The 9015-nt window shown below is 40.9% G+C and overlaps 1 protein-coding gene across 1 annotated transcript in view; it reads right to left on the bottom strand.

The window, feature by feature from the left end:
- Window positions 1–9015, bottom strand: part of LOC101849877 — a gene marked incomplete in the record, with an annotated part of 50180 nt that overhangs the window by 32128 nt on the left and 9037 nt on the right.

Raw genomic sequence — 9015 nt, 5'->3', positions numbered from 1 at the left:
AGGGGGGGGGAGTGTTTTACACACGGAGCTCTCAAATGCATAAGGGCATATGAGCCCGCGGGATACCCCAAACATTCTCAGTTGGTAGGAAATTCTAAATTTTGCCCGGGTGGCGGCAAAGCCTACTCTTATCGATTTTAGACCACCAAGAGATCTTTAAAGTGCTCAAGGTATTAGATCTTATCTACCATTAAAACAGGGGTGTGACTAAACGACAGCAGTAAGAAGGAGTCAAGGAGTTGCAGTGGAAAGGCTGCAGAAAGAGTCAGAAGCCCAGAGGAGAGGGGCAAAGGAGGTGTGGGGGTGGGGGCAGAGAGTGAAAACGAAAGCAGACGACAGAACATTGTTAGAAAGCAGGAAAGGATGTGAAAGGAGAAAAGTTTGGCGAAGAAAATTTTCCCGTTGCTATCCGGATTCGAACCTGGGATCTATTGAATGAAAGGTCAACACCCTAACTTCTTTTTTTGTTCTTTTTGGTAAGTGTTTTATGGCGCTAGCAACTGCATAAGGTCATATGAGCACGCGGGACAAATCACACATTTTCAGTTGATGGGAAACTTTGAATTTTTCCAGGTGGCGACCGAAGCCTAGTCATATCGATTTTAGACCACCAAGGGATCTTTGACGTGCGCAACTTGCACACAGGACCGCCGAGATTTTTTGCCCTTGTCCGAGAAGGCTGTCTCTCTGTCTCTTTCCTACCAGAAGATCACGGGTGTGGCTGAAAAACAGTTGAAAGAAGGAACCAAGGAGTGGCAGTAGAAAGGTGGCAGAAAGAGTCAGTACCCCAGAGGAGAGGGAAAGGGAGAAGGGGGCAGAAAGTGGAGACGAAAGCAGACGACAGAACATTGCTAGAGAGCAGGAAAGGAGATGACAGGAGACAATTTTAGAGAAGAAAATTTTTCGGTCGCTACCCGGATTCGAACTCGGGACCTTTGAATGAGAGGCCAATATCTTAACCTCTAGGCCACGAGAGCCCCATCTTAACTTCTAGACTACGATATATTTATAAATAATATATAGGGCCTCCAAAAGAAACATGAATTGAAAATGCAATCACCCACTCATCGCCTTTGACTACCCGCTCATGCAGCATACCAAGTAAAAGCTAAATAAATTCTGATTCATCAGACTCATTAATATTTCATTTATCTTTAAAAAAAACAACAGATATGGTCTCTCAATATTGACCTTAAAAAGTCACGTTTGGTAAAATTGTGCGAAATCAAAGGAACATAAAAGTGTGTTCGTGTGTATATTATTATAAGGCGCATCAACTTTGGTGGAATGGACATGTATTGAATATCAAGTAAAAAGAAAATATAGTTATTTCTTCAGTGAACAGCATCATTAATTTAGATGATACTTTTTAACAGATTGAAAAACAGAACAGTTACAAATACCACACAAAACGTGGACTTCACATTATATGTATTTATTGCTATAATTTTGTTTTTGTTTAAGAATCATTGGTACCGAGCAGAGCATGAAACGTTTTGCACATGGGCTGTGTTAGAATTTAGACATAATCATATGTCTGTGAGGAACAGAGGCCACGAAACTGCCAATGCTTTTTTTTGTAATCTGGAGTGGAATGAACAAAACCGCTTTCGTGAGAATCAGCTTATGGCTTGGTTTAGTGGACTACATCGTGCAAGTGCTGGAACCCTTTTTTTCGTCATTAAAGTACACATCAACATGCATATCAAAACACTTTCTCACAGGGCGAATGCCACTAGACAATTCTTGGAAAACAAAATCAAATCAACGTTGGAGTGGTCACCAATAGGTTGCCCCGATATGAATCCTACCGGTATGTGACGTCCAATGAAACAGCAGCAGAAGAAAATCGACTTTGCTCCCAATTCAGACCATTGTTTGCAACTCCCTCTGACATTTGGGATGAAATTACCAATAATTATGTCCAAAATTTATTTGACCCGATGCCTAAAAAGTTCATGCACTATATAAAACCAACGGCTCCTAAGCAAAATAATAATGCGCACATTCAATGTCAAGTCCAAGTTTCGGGTCGTAATTTGTAGTAACATGTACTCTGTTTTCCGTTTTGCTTGCAACTATCGTAATATAATATTGTTTATTGCAGAGACAAAATTGTCCGTTCATTGGATACGCATGGTATGTCCATTCCACACCGTTTCCCCGATCAAACATTAAAATAGAGCGTTCTAATGAAAAATAACCGAATTTGTACAACATAGTCAAATCAAATTCAACATAGAAAGTTCAAACATCAAAATAGAGAGAGCAAATCGATGCCCTCATGATCAGACCTCGTAAGTTCCAGAGAGATAAATATTTTCAGGAGAAGGATAAAGCTGATTTATTTTAAAGCGGCGTTTTCAAACCTCTTTAATTTCGCATAAACCACTCAAAACAATGAAACTAAATTATGGTTAATTACATTTTAAAATAAATATTGAATTGCTTATGTAATGACGCTTACGAGGTATGTTTACACTACCATGGTTGTGATCAGACCTCGTACGTGACGACTATTACGAGGTTTGATCACGGTGAAATGTTGGTAAAGTGCATACTCATAAGTGACAATATGTTCGTACGACAGGAGAACCGGCCTCTCTAGATGGTGCTCAGGACACCTTAGTGAGATCAGAGAGGTTAGGGTTTGATCCCCGGCTGGGTTATAATTAAAACCTTATAATTTGCAATCTCTTGGCTACTGCACTCTCCGCTGGAGACAAGAGAGGTGCAAGGATTGGTTGCCCTTTGCCTGAATAACTAGGCTGGATGATGCGTGTAAATTGTCTGACGCCTCATGCGCATGTTCAGAAATGCATTTTACTTACTCGTTTAACAAAGAAACTCCCTAGAGCATCTTGAGTTTAAATTTAAAAACAAAAGATTAAGTTACTTGTCAGTAATTTCAAATTAAAGAATAAAGATTATGCACTTGGAAGAACTTTGGAACCATGGCAAAGATCTCCAAAGTCACACACACACACACACACACACACACACACACACACACACACACACACACACACAAACACACAGACACACACAAACAGACAAAGAAACACACACATACGAGGATAAGTAAAATTATGATGAAACATATGAGATTGAATTTGGTGCTATTTGTAATGGCGCACATTTTGTGAATAATATACTTCGTGGGGTGTCTTCTCAAAGTGTATTAGAACAGCATTTCTGTTATGGTAACAGCAAATGTCGAAATAGATTATCAGTTTCACAATTGGCTTTAGTTTGAAGTCAATGATTCATAATGCAAACTGGCCGACAAATTCTCCCTCCCATTTGTGTCAAACGTAGCATCTCACATCCTTTGTCTCCAAGTTATCTGTTGTAAAGTTGTGCACGGACAATTTAGTTTTGTAATAAAGCGATGGAATTGTAGAAAAGGCGCCAAGAGGGCAGACTAAAGGTCAATGGCGATTACACAGATTTTTACCGTTGCTTGCTTCAGCCAGTTTCTTATTGATGCCTCTTTAAGCTTGAACTTGTGACTTTCCTTCACTGATACGTTTCCAAATTTCATCATCTACTTGTTCGCCCTTCTGGCCTACACACAGGTCTCACCGACGCGTTAACAGACATATTATTTTGTTCCTGGGAAATGTCCCTGAATGTCGAGATGGCCAAAGGCGTTTTTTTCTTGATGACAAATGGCTGTCCCACGGAAAACCGGAAAAGGTCCATGAAAGCAACAATCTTTGTCCTATTATAATAAAAATGTAGCACATCATACATCAACATGTGGTTAATTTTTCAATGTAATCACCATCCCGCTGGACGTATTTTTCCCATCGTTGGATAAGGGAGAAGATACCCTCCCTGAAGAATTTTACGTCAAGGGATTTCAACTAATCTTTCACGGCTTCCACGAGGTCTTCGTCGTCGGTGAATCGCTGTCCAGAAATATCGCGTTTCATTAGTCCAAAAAGGTGATAATCTGACAGGGCCAAGTCAGGACTATGAGGGGGGTGTGGCAGAACTTCCCAGTCTTGGGATCCAGTGTTTCATAGCGGTTGCGGTGTGTGGCGTTGCTTTGTCATGCTGCAAAATGACCCCGCTGGACAACCGCCCTGGTCTTTTTCGGCGCATTACCTCTCTCAACTTATCAAGAGTCTGGCAGTGTCTGTTAGCATTAACAGTTTTTCCTGGTTCAAGAATGTAAAAAAGAAGAACACCCTTAGAACCCCAGAAAACCGTGGCTATGGGTTTCTTCACCCATGGCTGAACTTTTTTGGGGGGGAGGTGAAGACGTGTGCTTCCAAACCATTCAATCCCTCTTCGTCTCAGGGGCCATGTGGTGTATCCAAGTCTCATCACCAGTAATAATGCTTCTCTGGAATGCTTAATCGTATTGTTGGAGGTCTCCAGATGCGTTCATGACTCCCGTGACAGCTTGGCGACAACGATTCCACAAAGTCTGAGACACTTCAACACGTTGTGTCTTGTGGTCAGCTGTCAGCTCTTTTGGGACCCATCGAGCAGAGACCTTTCGATAGTGCAGCTCATCAAACACTATCCTATGGACAGTCGACTTTGAAATGTTTAGCGATTCAGTAATTTCGCGAAATTTTAATAAGCGCCGTCTGTTTGAATGAATTTGTTAACGCGACTCTTGTTATCCTCAGTCTTGGCAGAAAAACAAGGTCCTGGGTGAATTTTGTCATTGACATCTGTATGCCCGGCTTTGAAGTTACTACACCGCTCATATTCCTGTGACTTTGCCATTACTTTCTCCCCGTAAACTGACTTTATTTCAGTGTGTATTTCTATAGGTTTGAGACCTTTTGCGGTCAGAAACCGAATGAGAGACTTCACTTCTACCCTTGACCAATTTTCCAAGGGGGTAGCCATCTTTGGAGAACTGCTGTGTTATTTGGTTTGTGCGATGCTCATGGTGCTCAATCGGGAAACTCCTAAATGATTGTTTTACAAATATGTGTTTACAGAATGTGAAAATATTGAATACTTTTCAAATTACAGCCAAATTCCGGTTTTCCGTGGGACAGCCCTCGTACTATTGAAAACTGGCTCTACATACAACTTTCCTGCTTTGTTTTCGACAATAAAGAAAACCCAATTTGGACAGTTTTGCAAAGATATCTTCTATAAGAAATGTTTTCTGCGAGGATGCTTTCTTGTAGTGAGGGTTGTCTCTTGCGACAGTGTCTGTGCAACGCTCTGTACTGGCAGTTCCATTGTTGACAGAAGTGTCCCAATCCTAAGACATCAATCACCATGAACTGTTGCCCTGGGGTACAGGATTTCGCAAACATGGAAGTTCTGGTGTTCTTTTTCCAAAAGATATTCAACATCCATTTCATGTCTAGAGATGCACAGAGAAGGGCGTTTAATGTATGCCGCCTTCCCTTCTTAGTGCAGGGGCCAGATATGATTGAGAACTTTCTGTCTGTCACATTCGGAAAGTTATTTGCACTTTAAATCCTGCTCTCTTACATTTTGTACAGCAATTTAAGTCAGCAAAAACCAGCTGGAATGTGTATGTAACTTTTTTTTTTTTAAATCTAAAATAGCGAATGTGTTGATCTAAACACAGTGGAGACGATTTCATAATTTCGACGGGAATTAAGTCACAAAACATGTTACTTTGCATGTGGGTCACGTGACCACGTGGTTGAATTTTTGTTCAGGAAAAAGATCAACACAGAATCATCTTTAGGTACATGGTGAGTGGTGTGTGAAATTTAGCTCACTAAGCAACCTTAATAAGGGCGCAGTTACAAAAGACAAAGTGGAAAGGCATAGTCTGCGTGCTACTACCTACATGGTCGTGAGCTCCAAGACATTTCGGCGTCATCTGTATCCTGCCAACATCCGTGCTTGGCGTCCATCAAGAAACCAAGGCTGGCTGCAAGACACCAGGCAAGTCATCTTGTTTGGTGCAGGGTCCATGAACCGTAGACTCGAGCCCAATGGGGCCATGTGTTGTTCACAGAAGAGTAATGATTCATGGTCAACCCAAAAGATGGACGTGTGCATGTGTGGCGGCGTCCAAATACGGCAAGCAGGAATCACAAGAGGGACAATAAATAATTAGATGGTTTCAGTTTTTCAACACTTTTTGTGTAAAATTTAACCTTGGTTCCAAACTTGTAGCTCTGGGCACTGACCAGCTTTTGGCTTTTTCCAAATTTGGAATCTGAATAATAATCATCATAATGACCAACATTCAACTGGTTCCAAATATGTAAACTTGGACATGAAAGTACAACCAGTGCATTTATTATTTGTGGAGAGATCTGTCCATGGGCGGATGTTGTAGCCTGTTCCCTCCAAGTTCACATTGACAGGCAGGTTTGAGCCCACTATGAGATGATTTAAACCGTGTTGACGTGGCTGAAAATTATTCAAACTTACAATTTAAAAAAAACCCAAATAGCAAAATATCATAAATAAATAAACAGAGAATTTCGGTTTCAAGTCTGTGCTCTGTTTTATTACCAGTAAAATCATTAGGTCTTATGTCTAAGGTAATTGACAACAACAAGAGTCTGTATCAATTTTACTTGTGCATGTCTGTGAAGGAGAGGATGTGTGTGGTGAGAGACTACTACTACTACAACTACTACTGCTACTACTACTACTACAACTACTACTGCTACTACTACTACTGCTACTACTACTGCTACTGCTACTACTACTACTACTACTACTACTACTACTACTACTACTACTACTACTACTGCTGCTGCTGCTACTACTACTGTTACTACTACTGTTACTACTACTATTACTACTACTACTCTGCCGTGATCTGACAAAACGCATTTTTCTCAAAATCAAGGTTTCGAGATAATCGCGATTGAGTGTTTTTTGCTAATTAAACAAACAAATATCAATGTTGTTTTTGTTTGACTATCCCACATAAAAATATATATAATTTACCATGACTGTACCAAATTTGATTGAATTTGAGCTAAAGACAAACAAACAAACAAGAAGAATGCATTTTATCAGATCTTCCCTGTAGAAATGCGTTTTATTTTCAACGCATTAATCCCAGAATGATCTGACAAAACGCATTTATTTTCTGCGTCCCGTTAACTGTGATCCGGTAAAACGCATTTAAATGTGTTGTATCAGATCATCACTAGAGAAGTCGTGTGTTTTGCTTCCAAATTCACTGCTGGTTAAACGTATTTTCTACGGCTGCAAAAAGGGTATTAAAATGTCTTGTTCAGATTCTGTTCTACAATGTACATACAAAAGCTTTTACTGAAGAAGAAGAAGAAGAAGAAGAAGAAGAAGAAGAAGAAGAAGAAGAAGAAGAAGAAGAAGAAGAAGAAGAAGAAGAAGAAGAAGAAGAAGAAGAAGAAGAAGAAGAAGAAGAAGAAGAAGAAGAAGAAGAAGAAGAAGGAGGAGGAGGAGGAGGAGGAGGAGGAGGAGGAGGAGGAGGAGGAATAGGAGTTGAGGAGGAGTCTGCTCTGTAGGGTCAGTATTTGGAACCGTGGCTGACCAGATAATATAACTTAATAACGCGGCACAACTCCCGGCTACCTCACGAGCATCGTCCTCTTGTTGTTGTTTCGTCTTAGTCTTTTTTGACACTTGAGATGTTGGGCAGTAATTTATTGATACTGCTCACACCGGTAATGGTAACGAAAGATTCGGTCACTTTTATCCAGCTATTAATTCTGGTGAGTGAATATTCCCTTCGGGGATTTAAATGCGTATGGAATTCGTTTCTTGACCACCAGATCATTGAGAAAACATGTGGTGACTCCTTCAACATGAATGCACAACGACTGTTCAAAGAACTTATGAAAAGGTAAGTTGCAATCATGTTATTTTCACTGCATTTGAGGGAGCTTTGATTAAGTTGTCGTGGCTCCTGTTTTACCAGTCTTGAGTCGGGAACATTTTAATGGTCTGGAGTGACTGTAGAGGTAATGCTTGTGAAGAAGGCAAATAAGTGACATTTCTTTTTAGTTTATTTTTGACACTTGCACCACAGTTGACGAGTTCCTAAAATATTCGTCTAGATGTGAGACTGTTGTTAATATGAAATGGACTATTCAGTCAAATCACAAGGACACCTCCACTACTTATTCGTTTTTAAACACGTGCCTTTCAGGAAAATCGTCCAAGAGCATAAAGACGATCACAGCTCTTTCGAAAGTTATGAACCACCCTTGATAAAACGTCGGTGTTTGCTAGAAATCCAAAGATCAGCAGCCACAGCAGCCTCCGCTATAGAGGTTCCAGCTTTCTCTGGTGCTGAGGTGATCACTGGTCCATCAGATCCCCATGTTCCTATCCCTGTAAAGAGTGCACGTCGACGCCTTCATTTTGGCGACGATGATTCTGGTGAAAGTGAGCATCTGTCAGAGGGTTCAGGTGTGTCAAATCCATTTGCTGACTGGAGCGAAAACAAAGTTCGCTGATGTTGCCATTTGCAACATCAACACCAGTCCATTGTCCCTTGACTCAGCATGAACCAACTTCAACGCCAATGGTGGGAGAGTGCAGGTCTTTGTCTGATCTTCTGTCTAAATTTGACAATGTTCCATCTCCTTAGTCACCGATGCCGCCTTCGCAACAATCATTTGAAGAAACAAAAGTTATTCTCGAGAAAACAACTGTTCATTTCTCAAATTGTCTCTTACCCAAAATGCAGGCGAAAATTCTGTGTCTCTGGGGAAAGTCAGTCTGTTGCATCACCAGTGCAACCCATATCAGCTTGCCCAACAGACTTTCTGCCATTCTCGCCATCTCAGTACATAATCCCTTTATCACCAGGTCAACTTGAGGAAACCTCATCTACCTCAGATTAGCTGTATCAGACTCAACCCCCTCGTCCTCAGATCAGCTGTACCAAACAGCCTTGTCTCTATCGCCCACGATAACACCCGTTGCATCTGAAAGACGAGAAGTGCCACATCTTACTCTTAAGGAAAAGCACACCATTCTTCTTCCATGCAACTGTAGAATGAACTGCATCGTGAAAATCCCTCCACCAAGACGTCAAGTAATTCA

The sequence above is a fragment of the Aplysia californica genome, unplaced genomic scaffold (genome assembly GCF_000002075.1).
Source record: "Aplysia californica isolate F4 #8 unplaced genomic scaffold, AplCal3.0 scaffold00578, whole genome shotgun sequence".
NCBI classification, from domain to species: domain Eukaryota; kingdom Metazoa; phylum Mollusca; class Gastropoda; order Aplysiida; family Aplysiidae; genus Aplysia; species Aplysia californica.
Note: the sequence above shows the minus strand (reverse complement) of the source record. Positions and strands in the feature narration are given on the sequence as shown.